The sequence below is a fragment of the Tamandua tetradactyla genome, chromosome 6, assembly GCF_023851605.1.
Source record: "Tamandua tetradactyla isolate mTamTet1 chromosome 6, mTamTet1.pri, whole genome shotgun sequence".
Classification (NCBI taxonomy): Eukaryota; Metazoa; Chordata; class Mammalia; order Pilosa; family Myrmecophagidae; genus Tamandua; species Tamandua tetradactyla.
The window spans coordinates 141,061,209-141,077,866 of record NC_135332.1 but is presented as its reverse complement, the minus strand read 5'-3'; the positions used below and the strand labels follow the sequence as shown (position 1 = coordinate 141,077,866).

Sequence of the window (16,658 nt, the reverse complement as noted above, 5' to 3'; positions counted from 1 at the left end):
CCAGAATGTGATATACAAGAACTGGAATGACTCTTTAAAAAGGGGAATTTAATAAGTTACAAGTTTACAGTTCTAAGCCCAAAAAAATGTCCAAACTAAGGCATCCAAAAACAGATTCCTTAATTCAAGGAAGGCCAATGGATCAGGGACAACTCTGCCAGCTGGGTAGTCACATGGTATTCATCTGCTGGTCTCTTATTCTTGGGCTCCATTGCTGTTGGCCTCTGTTCCTAGGGTTCCTCACTTTTCTTCTCTAGCGCTGGCCTTCATCTCTTGTTTTCCTTTGGCTCTCTCCAGGTTCTAGCTTGCTTAACATCTTATGGCAACATCTGCTGGGCTCCAAGCATCTCCAAACATCCATGCCTCTGTTCTCCAAGTGTAAGCATCTGTGTCAGCTCTGCTCTGAAGTCCCTGTCAGCTCTCTCTGTCAGCTTTGAGGCTGCTGTCATTTCTGGCTCTCTCCAAAATGTTTCCTCTCTTAAAGGATTCCTGTAAACTAATCAAGACCCACCTGGAATGAGTGGAGTCAGATCACCATCTAATCAAAGTTCACACCCATAATTGGGTGTGGCACAGCTCTGCAGAGATAATCTAATCAAATGTTTCCAACCTACAATATTGAATTAGGATTAGAAGAAAGGGCTGCCCCATAAAATTGGATCATGATTAAAACACGGCTATTCTGGGGTACATAATATTTTCAAACCAGCCCAGGGCCTAATGTAAACTTTCTCTGATTTTCCAGGTTCAGGGCTAAAGACCATACTCTGGACCTTGGGGATTCAAAACTCCAGCATTCTTGGAAGAGAAGGTTTATCGAGACTTCTTATATCTTGATAACGAGTGACATTTAAGGACCATGGATGAGTCAGAAACCCAGGAATAATAGTTCCTCAGAAATAAAACAAATTTACAAAAATAAAGGAAAATGCACCAGCAAAGTGTCCCCTGCCCAACCCCAAACATTCAACAGGAATTTGGAATCAAGTTGTTGCCCACCAGCCTCCTACACAGCCCACCTGGGGAGGGGCTGGGTCCTGGAGACACCGAGAGGCTAAGACTCTGTGAACAGCTATCCCATTTGTTCTACTTCCCAAGGGTACCTGGGAGTCTGAATGTACTCAGATGCCAGAAACTAAGAGTCTCAAAGCAAATAACTGAAAGATAGAAGGGAGCCCAGTGATTCCCCCTGCCTAGAAATAATGCCCCTTCCCCTGCCTCCTACCTTTGAGGCTGTCTCTTTGCATCCTGTTAGACCAAGAGGGATTAGTCTGAGAAGATGCTCAGAGAATCATCCCCTTGGCCCGAGCAGCGTTGCTCAGCTCTCCTGTGCTGCACTGGAAGCTGCTCCTACCTCCTTCAGAGCAAACCTTTCCCTTTGCTGGCATGTTGGGTCTCCTCTTACCCCTCATTCCCTACACTAGCTAATGAGGGCCTCAAAGGCAGGAGAAGGGTCCTTGCTAACATGTAATAAAATCTAAATGTTTGCTCTAAGGATTGATGAATGAATAAGGTCTCACAAAACAACAGTGCTGAGTTTGCATGTGTTATTTATTTTTGTATGCTTGTGGCGGGGGTCACATTTCATTCTTTTTCCATGTCAATATCCCCTTATTGCAGTACTATTTGTTGAATTTTTGTTAGTTTATTTTTTCATTTTTTGTTTCATGGTTTGTTTCCTTGTTTGTTTGTTTGGGAAGGACATGGGCCGAGAATCGAACCCGGATCTCCCGCATGGCAGGTGAGGATTCTACCACTGAACTATCCTCGCACCCCTTTGTTATTTATTTTTATATCATGCAGAACACAGGGGAGGTGCCACTTCCTGCTCCTAAATCCGTTGTGATTGGTTAATCAACAAGTTATGACTGAAGGTAGCTGTAGGCTAAGAACAAGGTAAGAGAGAAGTAATGGCAACTGTGTGCTTGAGAGGTTTGTTCATCAACTATAAAATAATAATGTCATGTCATATTATTATAGCCATTCTTATTTGCAGCTCAGCGTTCTGCTTATGGAATACCTTGTTTAAATAATAATAATAATAATAAACTAGCAAGGGGAAAGGACAGCAGATTTTATAATACTAATTTTATTCTTTTCAGTGTCACCAGCTAGCCCATGATAGATAAGCTCAAAACTCAGCTCTAGAGTCTAAAGTCTCCACTCACATATACTTTTCTTTGGAATAATATATTTCTGTAATGAGGAGTTAAGTATCTCTAGCAGGCAAAGATATGTCACTTAGTAGAGCAGAGCACAGTGCTCAGTTTAGGGCTGCCTGAGCTCTGCATATTTTAGCTTCCAGGTCCAGCTTGGCACTGGGGATGGCAATAGACAATGGGAAGCTACTGAGACATTTACCAGACCTTGATGCTCATGCTTATTCAGTGACTTTGGATTAGAAAGCATGACGTAGTCATCCATACTTCAAAGAAAGTCAGTCCACAAACATTTATTGAGTAACATCTATGTGCAGACCCTAATTTAGGTGCTGAGGATCCGGAAGTGAACAGAGTCCTGGTCCCAACCCTGATGGTCTAGTGGAGAAAATGGACATTTGGCAGACAAATTATCATGAGTGTGCAAATTGCTGTGACAGAGAAGTGCAGGAGATTGAGGGCATAATGCGAGTGGTGGTAGAAGCTGAGAACAGGTCACATGTACTGTTGTACAGAGTGTAGTCTTTGTGAATTGTGTCCCCTAGAGTTGTGTATTGCATAGTCTACCTGGTCAATATGGAAGTCCTAGCTGAGAGGGAGGAAATGACATACAAATTGAAACTGAAAAAGATGAATAGGGTTGCCATGTTAAAAAAGGACAAAAAGCATCCCAGGAAGAAGTAAGGGCATGTGCAAAGGCCCTGAGACAGACAGGAGCTGAACATGGCCAAAAAACTGAAGGAAGACTAGTTTGGTGAAATCAGAGAGAGCAAGGGACAGAGAGGTGGGCGCTGAGTCTGGAAGGGGAGGAGGAGCTGGATCAGGTATGGCAAAGAATTTGGATAGTATTCTGACTGCAATGGGAAAGCATTGATGGATTTTTCAGCTGGGCGTGGCATGAACTGATTTGGCTGCCATTCGGGGATGGGTGTAGGGATGGCAAGATAGGCCCACGCTAGAAGTAAATGAAGTTGAAAAGAGAGAGCTGAGATGACTGACAGGTCTAGGAAAGGCTCAGGGGGCTATTGTGAGAGTCCATTTGCAAAGTGCCTTATACACAAATTAGTCCACGATAAAACTTGCTGTTTCCTTTTTCTCCTCCTGCTTACCATTGTGACAGGCATCACACTTCCCCAAGCATCTACAATCCATTATTTCATTTTATCTGCACAGTAACCTTATGCGTTAAGGTTAACCTTAACCTGGCCAACCTTAACTGAAAATTAGAAGGGAAAAATGGTTTTCCCGAGATCCAACAATCAGTACCTACTGGAGCTGGCTCTCAAATCAAGGCAAGGAACTTGGCTCATTCCAAATTCTACCAAATTCTACCATTACTTAATTTTTTAAACATTGAGAAATAATTTAATATTTTCAGGAGCTATGATTTGCAGACATAAAAAGAAAGAAAGAAAAATACTGATAAAAAGCTGATAGTTCCTTAGGAACAGCTTGGGTCATTTAAACTCTAGATTAACTGAGTTAAAAACACCGTATTTCATGAGAACCACCGTGGCTATGTTTTCTTTTCATCTTTATTTACTTCCAGTGTGGACCATTAAAAAAGAATCCAGTGTGCTACAAACCTCAGAAGATATATTTTTGCTCATTAATCACCAAAGAGAGGTTAAAACATAAATAAATCAACATTATTTATACCGCATGAAGCAAACATGCCTTTCAAAGACTCATTTCCTCTGGAAGCTGGAGCTACCTGAGCCATAGCCACCAAAATATGTATTTTCTTTCCTCGTTAAGGAAGTGCCACCTCATTGCCAAACCTCAAACAACATCCCAAATAGCAGGAGATGTTTCTCGAGGAGAACAGGGAGAAAAGTTATATTCAAAAGCCTCTCAGTTCTCTTTAACTGGAGACTCCCTCTGAAACTGTTTATGGATAGTGTTTAATGCTCTGCAAATCTTCTATTGGAAAGCAATTTTCAGTACAATTGTTCTTCCCCAAGACACCCTCTTGTCTAGGAGCCAGCAGCTCAGATCTTGAGCAAATAGTTCCCAGACTTTATTTCTAATGCCCTCATTAAGAAGCAGGCAGGCAGGCATCTGGGAGGCTCCTTCTTCACCAGGTTGTCCTTGACACTTGGAATACCAGCTCAGCTGTAATAACCCTTATGAGTTTTGGGTTTGAGAAGTATTGTCAGTGACTCATCCTCTCCACGCCCCCCCCTTTTTTTCTGCCAGACTTTTGTCAGAATTAATTCACTTGGCTTTGCTGTTTTGCTAGAATCTCTATGGAAATTACTAATCCAGAGCATTACCAGCGCAGTTCCCATGAAAGCATGAAACTCAGATGTGGGCCCATATGGCCCACTGGGAGTTGGAAACAGTAAACATGAAGTGGGGGTGTTTTTCAGCAGTCTGGGGGTCAGGATGGGGGAAGGTACTAGAACCCAAAGCTGCCATGGCTTCTATGTGTATTCAGTGTCCAGTGGAAGGTTTGGGCTTGGGCATTTGGGAGACACTGCTCAGGACAATGCAAAGCTGCCAAATATGCCCTCCTTGCCTTGGGGCTTTGCTGCTACCACTGAGAGACCCGGCCCCTTCTTCCCTTGGTCTCTGTGCAGAGGTGCAAGGTAAGGGGTGCATGTCAGCATTTAAATTGCTGCATTCATTGGTGTTGGATCTCACTTCTGGGGAGGAAGCTCTGCGGGGGTAGACCTGGCTGTGGCTGTCACACAGAAGCAGGCAGCTGAGCTGGTCCCTGGAACAAGCTCTATTTTCTCCTCTCCTTCTTGTGAGGACAACACAGCATCTTTGTCCTCACGTTTGCTCAAGTGTTTAGGCCGTTTCTTATCCTATGGGTGATCTTTCCAGTCCACAAATGCTCCTCCTTTTTGCAGGCTTCTGGAGCTCCACCCCTGCTCCCCAGTACAAGTTTCCCCTCTCTTCTATTTTCCCATGTCACTTGGTGATACCTTTAGCATTTAGCATGTTTTCTGGGGATTATCTGCGCACAGATTTGTATCCTTTAGGTTTCCTTTATTGCTAGCCACAGAAAGTGACTCTGGTTAACCCTTGGAAAAGGGAGCTCATTGGGAGGGAGATCAGGCACTCATGGGATTGAGGGGAAGTTGAAAAGCCAGGCTAGGAAACAAGCAGGTGGCAAGGCGGCCCTGGGGGGTGAGGTTAGAGTTTGCAGAGTGCTGTTTTAGCAGGACTGTGTGCTCAGGGAGGAGGGACTCTGGCCACAGCACAGGTCCTTGGGGCACCCATTTGAAACTCAAAGATAGAGGAAAGCATCTGTTCTAGTTTGCTAGTTGCTGGAATGCAACACACCAGAGATGGATTGGCTTTTAATAAAAGGGGATTTATTTTGTTAGTTCTTCAGGGGAAAGGCAGCTAACTTTCCACTGAGGTTCTTTCTTATGTGGGAAGGCACAGGATGGTCTCTGCTGGCCTTTTCTCCAGGCCTCTGGGTTCCAAGAACTTTCTCTGGGGTGATTGATTCCTTTCTGCATCTCCAAAGGCCTAGGCTGAGCTGCAAGTGCTGAGATGAGGAATGCCAAACTGCTTTGGCTGTGCTATGTTGCGCTCTCTCATTTAAGCACCAGCCAATTAAGTCAAACGTCATTCATTGCAGCAGGCATGCCTCCTAGATATAAATCAGCAATAGATGAGGTTCACATACCATTGGTTCATGTCCACAGCAACAGAACTAGGTGCCTTCACCTAGTTGACAACTGAAGTTGTCAACTGAATCTAACTACCATAGCATCTATTTACCAAGCTTAGTCCTCTGCCTGTCCCCTGTGATTCGGAGAGAGGCTCTGGGGGAAGCTTTGACTTCTTTATTTGGAGGGTAGTAGATTGGATTTATCATCCTACTAAGATAAAAACCAAAAGGCAATCAGGGTATTGGTAGGAAGTAGATCCTGAGTAAGGGAGTGGGGAATGTTAGAAGACAAATGTTCACCACACTTTCTCCCTCTCCCCCACCGGACTGTGAGCTGCTCCAAACGGAGGCTCATGTATTGTTTACTCCTCTTTATAGCCTCAGTGAAGAATCCCTTGATTAATGCAATACCTCAAAGCAAGGGTCCAACCTGGAGGCTTCAGATAGGGCCTTGGGTTGAGCTTGCAGCTGCAGGTTCAATTCTGGAAAGAGAGAGGCCCTCAGAAAGGAGGAGAGAGGGTGTTCACTCTGAGCTGTGAATGCTGTGCTCTTCCAGTAAACCTGGGAAACTGGATAACCTGGATAAGAGTCACTCCCAACCCCCTACAGTAGCAGACTCCAGTGCTTCAAGTCAATTTCCAGATGCAAGCAAAAGTAAAAAGAGCTGAGAACTTGAGGAAACACATCACGTCATGCGCCTCTCCTTATGATGCTTTGCTCTCCTCATGGGGAATGATGGCTGGCTTTCCCTCCTTCCCTCTCTTCCCCCCCACACCCAAACTAGAAACCTGCACCCTCATATAGTTATTTCTGAAGTAATTAAAAAATACAGCACCTCATAATGACTGGTGGTTGAGTTACAGTTTTAACCCAGGTGGAGACTTCTGCTTTAATAATAAAAGCATGGCTCTGCGATGTTGGGTGTCCCGTCAGCTTCCTGGGCCTCAGTTTCCTCCTGTTTAAAATGGTAGGGGTGAGCTTAAAGGTTCTCCATTCTCTGAAGTCCACCATGCTCCTTCAGGGATATGACTGCTTAGCTTAGAGTGCACATAACCTCATTCATTTGGGACTGACTCAGAGCTGAGAGGCACAGCTGGTCTCCTAGGTGATTGCAATGCAACCACGGTAATCTATTTCCTGTGCCTGTTTTCCCCTGTAAGGGACTCTGTAGAAGATCTTGGAGGCACTGAAGAATAGGAGAAGCTGGAATGTTAATACACATGCGGTGATATTTAGGGCCATGTCAGCATCTCCAAACCGAGCTGGCACAGGCATACAGCTCACAAGACGATGCCTTTGGCTTGTGCTTTGCTTAAAAACATATCGAAAGCCACAAGGGATCCAAAGTATCCTTCAGCAATAAAGGAGGGAAGCCTGCTACAAGCCTGGCATTGTTTGGATTGCTGAGAATAGCAATTACTGTCAATACTCATCTTGGGAATCACATGTCAGCATAATAAAGACCCCTTGGGATTTCATAGTGAAGGAAGAGGTTTAACTTCTTATAGCCTAGCACTTCTGGAACTTATGTGAATATAAAATATTTTCTTTGCTTGGAGTATTTGTTGACTGATGGAAACTTTGCATTCTCCACTTACCTATACATATCTGTAAAGAACAGGAACTTCCTGGGTCAGCTGATCACAGGGCCCTGCTGCCTCTCTTCATAGCTTTGGGATATACTAGGAAGCTTGTAAATAAATTACTACATTAAGAGGGTCATCAGATATTCTTTGAGTGCTCATCAAGGATCAGGCAGCCTGAGTATAAGAGGATAAGTTTATAAAAATATGTGATCTCCTTCCTCAAGGAGCCTGTGATATAGTAGAAAAGAGACATACACACAAAATGACATGAACTCACCTTCAGTGCAATATGTGTTTGGGTTAAGAGCTGGAGTGGTCCCAGGGCCAGCTCACCAAGGACTTGGGAAACCTGGTGGCTCTGGCTAGTTGCCCTGGCAGTGGGGATGAAGCCAGACTCAGGCATTGGGCAGGTGTTGAGTCTGAGACCCCAAAACAGTGTCAGGTATGGCCCAAGATGGACAGGCAGGAATATAGACTGTGTCAACAGGGGCAGAGATCTAGGTAAGGTTTGGATGGATAGAAGAAAGGAACAGAGGATCTGAAGTCAAAAAGAGCAGACAAGGAAGTGTCAGAAACTACCATCAGGGTGAACTATGCCTTTTCTCTTGCAGTATATGGTCCTTTTCTGTGGGGCTTTCCATGAGCTCTGAGGACTTTTGGAAGTCATGTCACATCTCTAAGCTGCAGTTTCCAAATCTAATACATGAGGGGATTGGGCTAGATGGGCCCAAAGGTTCTCATGTTCTGTAGTTATTTGGTTCTCTAAAGACAAAGATCAACTTGCCCAAGGCATGCAGAACTACCTTTTTGACTATGTCATATGCCAGAGAAGATTTATCAAGTTTTATTAAAAACCACATGCAAGTTGGAAAGCATCATGTTCCACTCTAGGTCTAACACTCTCCTGTCCATTCTTGACTGTGTGTTGAGAAGACTGTAATAAAATACAAATATAATCATGCCACTCACCTGATCAAAAATGATAAGGCACACCCATCTTTCCTGATTTTGTCCCTGCCCTGTCTGGTGTAGGTTTATGTCCTTATTCCTCTAACTCATCAGAGCCCAGGAAAGAGACATCAGAAGGCACGGACAGGAGAAGAGTGGACAACTCACCCTGAAACCACCCTATTGGGTTGCAGAAGACAGATGGGATTAGAGCTGCGGGTCTGTGGAGGTGCCTCAGAAAGGGGCAAAGGGGTTTAGTCATCAGAGGAATGCAGTGGGGGTGCTGCAAAAATATCTCAGGAGAGACCAACTGATGCCTAAGGAATTGTCTGGGATGAGTGCCTTGTCAGCAGGGTTTGTGTGTCACCATCATCACGGCCAAATCTAGAGAGAACGAGTTGGAGTGGAGAGATGGTCATCAGAAAGAGGATGGCAACCTCATCATGGCCCTCATCTAAGAAGGTGCCTTCCGTCTCTCTCCCTTCTCTCCTCCCTGCCACAACATCAGAAGAGTGAATGCCTGTAAGAGGCAGTGGAGGGAGGCGGGGTGAGAAGAGAGCTCCTTGGCCCCATATTAAAGGATCTACAAATCTGGTCAGTGCTGGATGGCCAGTGGAAGGACTTTGAAATAAATCTGGGCTTGCATTTTTAAATAGATAGTATCTAGTCTTAATAAAGGAAACCATTGAATGGCTAAAAATGAAAGAGTGTAGTTGCTTGCAGTTACTGAGGAAATAAAATTGTGTTGTGTTTATGCCTCACAAATTGAGGCTTAATATTTTTTAGATGAGGAAAAAGAGGCAAAAAGATGTCAAGTGCCTATCACATTCATTTGGGGAAATTAAATTGTACATGGTTCTCAGCTTTAATTATTTGAAACAGAGAGACAAACAGGTATGAAAACACTGGAATAAAATAGCTCTACTGTACCTTGTGTTGTCTCCATTTAGCAGTTATAATACAGCATTGCAATCACTGCTTTAAATATCTGCTTGGCTGCATTACTCTATGTGCTGTGCCTAACCCATAAACGAATGACAAATGAATGATGAATGAATGACTTCATAAATTGAATTGTGCAAGTTAAAGAGGAGACTTGGTGGGTAAGTTTAGATAAAATTGTTAGGATGCTGAATAAATGTGGTGGTTTGAAGCTGTATGTACCCCAGAAAAATATATTCTTAAATAAAATCCATTTATGTGGGTGTAAATCCATTTTAAGTAGGAACTTTTGATGATGTTACTTCAGTTAAGGTGTGACCCACCTGATTCAGGATAGGTCTCATCCTCTTACTGGAGTCCTTTATAAATGGAGCAAATTCAAACTCACAGAGAGAAAGCTGCGGAAGTAAGAAGCTGAAAGCAACAAAACCCAGAAGAGAAGGGAGAGACCAGCCGATGCACCATGTGTCTTGCCACGTGGCAGAGGAGCCAAGGGTGACTGACCGCCAGTATTTGGGAAGAAAGCCTTGCCTTGATGATGCCTTGTTTTAGACATTTTCTAGGCCTCAAACTGTAAGCTAATGAATTCCCAATGTTCATTTAAGTGAGTCCATTTCAAAGAGTTTTCTTTAAACAGCCTAGCAAACTAAAATAGTAGAGATGATGATAAACTAAGGATTTAGGATGCTCTCTCTGAGATGCAGGTTGTAATGAACTTGGGTGTGTGAGAGAAAGAGTGAGAATGGTCTGACAGCTTAACCCAAACTTGACCAGTGAGGTGGTGTTTGGTGGAGGACCCTAGGCAGCCTGTAATACAGGGTGACCAGTGACAACTGGAATGTAGCATTCTCTGTTTGCTGTTTGTGCTTCCCCTGTATTCATTATATCAAGTGGTTGTGCATTAGATTCAGTCTTTAAGAGATCAATGCTACATGGAAGAAAGTGTTCTGGGTGAACAGTTCTGCTGCGATAATAAAAAAGAAGCAGCAGCAGCCCAGCTTAGTAAGGCAAAACCCTGACTTCAAAGGCCCCACTTGCTGACATTCAATGGAGCATTCTGCTTACATAGAGTTTTCAGGAGATACTTCCCCATACCAGAACAAGAAATTATCCCCCAGAAACTATTTTTGGATAAAGGAACTATTTTTATCAGTGGAGTCCAAGTTTTCCCAGGCTTCTCCAATATGAAGTAGAAGGAGTGTGGGAAGCTGCTCTATGCCCAGCACTTCAGAGTATGGCACATAGGAGCTGCTCGAGAAATGTGTGGATTGGAATGGAATTGTACTTGGAGTTTCAGAGGGAGAAAATAGCTGACTTGTATAGGACAGAGCTCATGGGACATCATCCAAAATGCCTAAATGAGAAGATTGAGGTCACAACAATGCAGAGTCCAGAGGAGGCAGCTCATCCTGCAGGGATGAACTCCATGGGCCTCAGGTTAGCTTGGTTTCAGAAGACTTTAAAGATCAGTCCTTTCTTAAGGTGAAAGGCCTACAGTCAGTAGTTGCCTATCTGTACCTTCAGATCTTAAAATTCAATTTTGATTTTAGAAAGAACCAAAGAGTTCATGTAGTGCTTTCAACATACCAGGCTCTATGGAAGGCACTACACAGGACATGGTTCCTGTGTTTGCTGGGCTTGCTTTCTAGTCTGGGATACAGATAAGTAAATAAAAACCAGGTGGGAAAGGATGCACAGAGAACTTTGGCAATTTTCATCTTCAACATCTGTGGGAAAGATCCACTCAACGTCATGACCACTTAGCATACTGACAGCCTTGTGGCACCGATGCTTTCCTTCTTTTCCCTCAATGACTTACTCCCATGGCCAAACTGTCATATGTGGTGCCATAAAAAAAAAAACAAGACACAATAGCTGAAATTTTGTTCAAGTATTTTAGACCACTACTTTGTTTACTCTGGTATTCCCCATCAACCCTTTGACTCTAGGGGGACTGACCACCCATGAACCCTGCCAATATTTTACCAACCACCATGCTCCTGTGTTATCAGTTCATTTCCTACCTAGTCAGAGTCCAGGGAAACATTCTCTCTCCCTTGCTCTCCTATGGTACTTACATGGTCAACCCTCTTTCTTGACTAAACCTAACTCTCCACCTACTCTGTGTCTGTACCTAAGCAGCTCAGACTCACTGTAGAGGATTCAAAAGTTAACCCAAGGCTTTTGGTCTGAGCAGTTAAAGGACAGAGGTGTCATTTCTGGAGATGAGAAAATTGTTGGAAGGAATAGGTTTTGGGGTGGATAGGGGATGAGAGTAGGAGTTCAGTTTCAGATATGTTAAGTTTGAGATGGCTATTAGAGAATTTATTTATTTATTTATTTATTTTCCATAGGCAGGCTCTGGGAATCAAACCCGGGTCTCCTGCATGGCAAGCGAGAACTCTGCCTACTGAGCCACCATGGCCTGCCCTACTAGAGAATTTAGATTATGAATCTGTAGTAGAGGGAAGAAAGGTTCAGGTTGGAGATATAAATTTGGGAGCCAGAAGCACATAGATAGGATTTAAAGCATTGAGATCAATTAAATTTATCTAGGGAGTGGGTATTAGAGGAGAGAAAAGTTCAGAGGATTGAACCCTGGGACACACTAACATTTAGAATTCAGGGAGATGAGGAGGAAATAGCAAAGGAGACTAAGAAAGAAGTAGAAAGATAACTTGGGGTGTGTAGTGTCCTGAAAGCCAACTAAAGATAGTGTTCCAAGGAGAGTTGAGTGACTACTGTGGAAAGGGTCAAGTAACATGAGAATTGAATATTGACCTTGGATATAGCAATTTGGGGACCACTGGGCAACAATTTCAGTAGAGTGGTGGGGGAGACATTATGAATGGAGTGGGTAAGAGGATGGATGAGAAAGAATTGAAGACAGAAAGTAGGAACAACATTTTGGAAGAATTTTTCCATCAAAGAGGGAAGCAAAAAAATGGAGCAATAGAGAGTGAGGGATATGGGGTAAGGAGAATTTTTTCTATGAGAGAAGTTATATATTTTTGTGCTAATGGGAAAGCTTCAGTAAAGAGGGAAAAATAGATGACGGAAAAGTGAGAGAAATTGCTGGAGCAAGTGGTCTTCAGCAAGCAAGAAGGGATGGCCAGGGGGACAGGTCTTAGGTGCAGGAACAGGGAATAGGGATGGAGGAGGAGAGGCAGAGCATCTGTGTACAGATGCTTGGGGGTGGGGTAAATGGGGCGAGAGGAGAATGTATAATTTCTCTTTGATTGTTTCAATTTTCTCAGTGGATTAGGAAGCTGTGAGTGAGGATTGTGATGAGTTGTTTGTGGTTTGAGGAGAAAAGAGTAGGAAAAATTCATCTATGCAGTAAATGGTGTGAGTGTACCAGAATCCCTAAACCTACCTCTGGGGAACTTTTAAAAAATATTGATGCCTGAGAAGGAGGGAGGGATAAAGTTAGGATGAGGTGACATGGGACATAGAAGACCCCTTGCTCACTCCTAGGTTCAGTTGTACTCTTAAGGGTGCAGTAGTTAAAACCACCATGTGTGAGAGTCCCTGAGGATGGGGTGCCCTCGGGAAGAGCCAGCCTCCCAGGGGGAGCAGAAGAGGGCAAGGATCCAGGGGCTTGCTGCCCACTCCTGAATGCAGAAACTTTCTAACCCCATGACTGTCCACCCACTACCCTGTCCTATGTCCTCTACAGCATCTATGTCTTCCTGGAAATGATGGGCCCTGTTAACATGCTTTTCTTACCTGACTTGAATGTCTGCTTCCTGAGGGTAGCCACTGTGGCCTGTTCCTCACCTTTATTCCCAGAACCTTGGACAGCAGCTGCAGATGGTAGACCTGTTGTTTCCAAAGTTTGCATTCTTGAAAATGATTTTTATGTGGTTATATCTGTCAACGTTACCACATGGAAATTAAAAGTGAGAAACTTAAAAACACCTAAGTTTAAAGGGATTTATTAGTTCATTTAAAAAATAATAATAAATCCATTGTATATTAACATAAGCTAATTTTATGAAAAATGACTATAGTTTCCAAACCCAAAAAAGTTTATGGAGAAGAGTGGCCTTGTTTGACATTTTTGCAAATCCTTTGACTGTCTGGCTTAATAAATGGCAGCTGGGTTCTCATATCTGCTTCTGACTTCAATCTGTTTTGATATCACAGGTCAGTGGCCTTTGAAATACTCTACAGAACACTTGTGAGAAACAAACAATGTCTATGTATTACTTTAAAAATATTCATTACTACTTGGATACTGTTGAAAGGTTCTTGGGGATTCTGAGGGGCCCCAGATCATACTTTGAGGACCACTGTATTGACAATCTTAAAATACTCATTGACTTGAGGTCTTGTTGATTTGTACAGTTTGGTGTGATGCCCTGATGCATTCTGGAGTGACTTAGACAGAGAATAAAAGGGTGTTTGCAGAGTCCTCTTGGGGGACTGGGGTGAAATTAGGAAATGTTAAACTTCCCCATCTGGAATTCCTGATATTCTTGGAAGCAGTGAGAACAACCCATTCAATAGGTTGAGCCTTTCATCTTGGGTTTAACCCCTGTGAAACTTATTCCAGAAAAGGAGAAGCTAAGCCTGCTTATGAGTGTACCTAAGAGTCACCCCCAGAGAACCTCTTTTGTTGCTCAGATGTAGCCTGTCTCTCTAAGCCAAATCAGTAGGTGAACTTACCACCATCCTGGCAAAGTAGTTCAGGACTCCTGGGAATGAGCCAGGATCTGGCATCATGGGATTGAGAAAACCTTCTTGACCAAAAAGGAGAAGAGAGAAATGAGACAAAATAAATTTCAGTGACTGAGAGATTTCAAACAGAGTTGAGAGGCTATCCTGGAGGTTGTTTTTATGCATTATATAGATATCCCTGTTTAGTTTGTGTTGTATTAGAGTAACAAGAGGGAACCTGAAATTGTTGAACTCTATTCCAGTAGCCTTAATTCTTGAAGATGGTTGTACAAAACTATGCAGCTTTTACAATGTGACCATGTGATTGAGAAAACCTTGTGACTGATGCTTCCTTTATACAAGGTATGGAAAGATGAGTAAAAAATAAGGACAACAAATAAATAAATAATGGGGGAAGGATGAGGGGTAAAAAGAATAGGGTAGATTGAAAAACTAGTGGTCAATGAGAGGAAGAGTAAGGGTTATGGGATGTATGAGTTGTTTCTTTTTTATTTTTATTTCTTTGTCTGGAGTGAAGCAAATATTCTTAAAATGATCATGCATGGTGATGAATACATAACTATGTAATGATATTGTGAGACATTGATTGTACACTTTGGATGGACTGTATCTGTGTGAAAATATCTTAATAAAAATATTTAAAAAAATACTTGTTGATGGATGGGCCACAGTGGGTCAGCAGGCAAAGTTCTCGCCTGCAGTGCCAGAGACCTGGGTTCAATTTCCAGTGCCTACCCATGCAAAACAAACAAAAATACTTGTTGACTGAAGTGGCTCTCTGAATCTCTAGTGGTGTTGTGTCATTAGTTTTCTAGCTGGGCTTCCTGCTTTCACCTTATATTCCCTCCTCAAACTCACCCTCAAAAGCTGCAGAGTGACCTTTTCCATCACATTCTCTGTCACTTCCGGGTCAAGTGCAATTGGACAGCATGACATCCACGGTCTCCATGTCTCAGCCCCTGCTGACCTCTCTGACTTCTTCTTTATATCCACCCTCACCCTCAGTTCCCCTTGAGCTCCAGTCATATCCTGCTACTTCTGCCTTTACTTGTATTGTTCCCACTGTGTCCTCCTTCTTTACCACATACCATCTGTCTGGCAAACTTGTATAGCTCCTTCAAACCCTGTTAAAGACCATTTCTCTGAAGCCTTCCCTGGCTACCTGTCATCATACCGAAACACAGCCAAGGACCACTTAGTCCAGACCTCATTACATAGACTATGTAGTGAGTGATTACATAGACATCACCCTCATATTCATGGCTGATGACCAAAGTGGGTGCAAACACCTTCCACATAGTAGGTCTTTAAGCCTCACTGCAACCCTATGAGACAGAATCTGCTCTATGGCTGCCGAGTGGCCAAGCCAAGATTCAACCCCAGGTTCCTTAAATCACAGCTTTGGAGTCAAGCTGCTCTGAGTCCAAATCCTGAGAAGTTAGTTTGAAATGCCCCAGCTTCATGATGTTAGGCAAGGTACTTAATATTGCTAAGCCTCAGTGCCCTCATCTATAAAATCGGATGATGACTGGGTTTATCACCAAGGGTTTTGTAAATTTCAAACGTATTAATACATGTTAGTGGTTTAGAACAGCATCTGACACAGTAAGTGCTCAACAATTGTTAGATCATACTATTTATTGGCATGCTGTCATTAGTTCTTATCTTCCATACTCCAAGTGTAGTCATCTATGCCATTTTTCTCTGTTTGATTGTGAAGCCATAAAAGGTAGGACTGTATTCTTTTCATCTGTGTATCTACAGCACTCGCCAGTTCCGAGCACCCAGTAGGTGCTCAATGTCTATCCCAGAAATGAATGAATGAATGAAGACAAAGGTGCAATCAAAATTAAGGGACGGGACTTCCAGGTCAAGATGGCGGCTTAACAACATGCTCATTTCAGTTCGTCCTCCGGAGCAACTACTAAATAAATGGAAACAGTACAGAACAGCTCCTGGGGCCACATCAGTGACCAGATACACAGCGTACCCTAGTCTGGACCAGCTGAGCCGGCTGTGAGCACCCCCAGGACCATGAGTTTCCAAAGCTGCAGCAGCCAGCACCCCTCCCCCACAGGCCACTTCCCAAAGGGAAAGGAAAGGACTTTACCAGCAGCAGGGACTGGGCACAATCAAATGCCAATTGTGGAACTAATTAACAAATTCTGACTACTAAAAATCGGCCCCCAGCTTAGGTGAACCTGATCAAAGCAGAGGTTGCTCATTTTTGCCCTGGCGCCAAGGGGGCAGGACTGACAGAAAAAGGGGGGAAAAAAGAGAAGGAAACAAAGGTTTTTGTGGCTGTGTATCTACAAAGGCTTGACTGCCTCTGGATACAGTGGCAGGACTTTTCAGGCTGCAACTACCCCAGGCATAGGCAGAAGTGAGCTCTTTTGGGGGCTTATCTGGAGACTGTGCCTTCCCCAGGGGAGGGGTGAAGCTCCACCCAAGTGGAATCCCTCCATCAAGGAATTCAGACACCAGGGCTTGGTAATTTGAAGCCATTAAAACCAGCCTACAACCGCTCCTCTGTCTCCACCATGCCCCCAGCAGGGAGAGTCTGCCAAAATTAAAGGTACCGCATCATCTTATGCTGGTGGGACCTGCAGTCGCACAAACGCCACATACTGGGCAGGATAAGAAAAACAGAGACCAGAGACTTCACAAGAAAGTCTTTCAACCTGCTGGGTCTCACCCTTGGGGAAAACC

General features: G+C 43.5%; 1 long non-coding RNA gene across 2 annotated transcripts in view; it reads right to left on the bottom strand.

Annotated features, from left to right (window-relative positions):
• LOC143686390 (uncharacterized) overlaps positions 1-9,331 on the bottom strand; it is a 28,138-nt gene extending 18,807 nt beyond the window's left edge. For both annotated transcript variants that reach the window (XR_013177116.1, XR_013177117.1), the window contains exons 1-3: positions 9,255-9,331; positions 7,389-7,550; positions 6,626-6,745 (exon numbers count right to left, since the gene is read on the bottom strand). This is a non-coding gene — a long non-coding RNA (uncharacterized LOC143686390). The remainder of the gene's footprint in view (positions 1-6,625; positions 6,746-7,388; positions 7,551-9,254) is intronic.
• Positions 9,332-16,658: the final 7,327 nt, after the last annotated feature.